Raw genomic sequence first — 1,761 nt, 5'->3', positions numbered from 1 at the left:
CAGGTCTTTGTATTTTGAAAGTTTTTCCATTTCTTTTAGAGAAACGTTGTCATCTGCTGGTATTGATACATCAATTAGAAAGCATTTTTTTCCTTCATGATCTTTGACAACTATATCTGGTCTATTTGCCTTAATTTCTCTATCTGTGTGTATTGGCATATCCCAGAGTATGGTTGCTTTCTCGTTTTCTGTGACCTTTTCTGGCGTGTGTTTATACCATCTTTTTTCTGTTGTTATTCCATAGTGTTGGCATAGCTTCCAGTGTATATAGGTCCCAGCTCTGTCGTGTCTGTGAATATATTCCTTCTTAGCCAGGACTGGGCAGCCAGAGATAATATGATTTATTGTTTCTTGTCCATCTCTACATATTCTTCAGTTATTATTATTATGTCGATAACATAAGTACAGATTAAGCACTGGAGACGAGGTCATCTATTTCTCCCTTCCTTATAATTTTAGACTTTGTGCTAAAAGCAGAAAAGATTATTGTAATTACTGAGGCTTTTCCTGTTTTGAGTTCAAATTCTGTCATCCATAAAGAGAAGTACCAGTCACGTCCTTGAATCGATGTTGTCAATTAATCTTGACCCCCCTAAAAGTTGTTGGCCTTGTCCCATTCTTAGAAGAATTATTACTACTATACACAGGGTAGAGGATCGCCCGACTCATTGAACTGGTGGGAATGAAACTTGTGTTCTGACCTTTTGCGATTTTAGTTCAAATTGTGATGAGGTGAAAGTTTACCTTGTATCCTCCTACGATCGATATTATAGAGAAGGATTCAAGTTATAGGCGCTCAGATCATCAACTAATCTGTTTCCCAGAAAATTACTGGCCCTGTACCTAAATTGAATATTATTGAGATCCCTACAACTGTTTACTAATTTTTGCCAGTTATGAACCATGTTTAGTTTTTAAAAACAATTTTAATAATCGTCTGTTTCATTGCATTTGATTTTCAGACTACAACGTTGATAAAATCGGCGGAGTACCGAATAAGTGGCTTGCGTCATTGATTTGTAATATTTTAATTTCAGGGTTTATATCCCACAAATATCAACTTATCCAGGCCGTCTTTTATAAAACAAAATTTCTACTTGTTGGTTTAACATGTCGTTAACATTTGGTAAATCCTGTTCGATCAGTGATATTGTCGAAGGTATTCCAACTATTTTGATACCCTATTTAATTTTAGGCGTATTATATCCAGCGCTACTACCTTTCAAAAAAACAATAGCGTAAAATTGCTGGAAAATTTCAGTTGTTAGTCTGTTAGACTGAGCCAGTGTATAGATTTTTCATTGTTTAAACGTGCCAACACGTATTGCCATCGATTTATGGAATCATCCGTTAATATTAGAAGCCATTATATGATATTCAATCGGACTCTAAATTATTAGTTTTTAGTTACAACACACAATGGAAGCATCTCGGTAATCGGATCTATTTTAAAACGGGGGCCACAGTTTTCATTAATGTTTTACGTAGTGTTTTTGGTACCGAAAGACTTTCAAACTTCGTATACTTATCTATTTTGTATTATAGAACAGAAAAATATTTTTGTATTCGAATTTATTTCATGTAAAAAATTGTCTTATTTCGATAATTTCAACCAATCACTGACAAGTATTCAGTTGTTTACATTTACTCCTTTGGCTGATTAAGTGGTGTAAAGCGTATTTAATCTCCATAACTTCTGACATTTGCAGAGAGGCAACACGTGTGTTCGTTTTCCTTCGTTAAATTTGCTTTTTTTCATTT

This window comes from Octopus bimaculoides, chromosome 10, assembly GCF_001194135.2.
Source record: "Octopus bimaculoides isolate UCB-OBI-ISO-001 chromosome 10, ASM119413v2, whole genome shotgun sequence".
Classification (NCBI taxonomy): Eukaryota; Metazoa; Mollusca; class Cephalopoda; order Octopoda; family Octopodidae; genus Octopus; species Octopus bimaculoides.
This window is presented reverse-complemented; position numbering follows the sequence as displayed.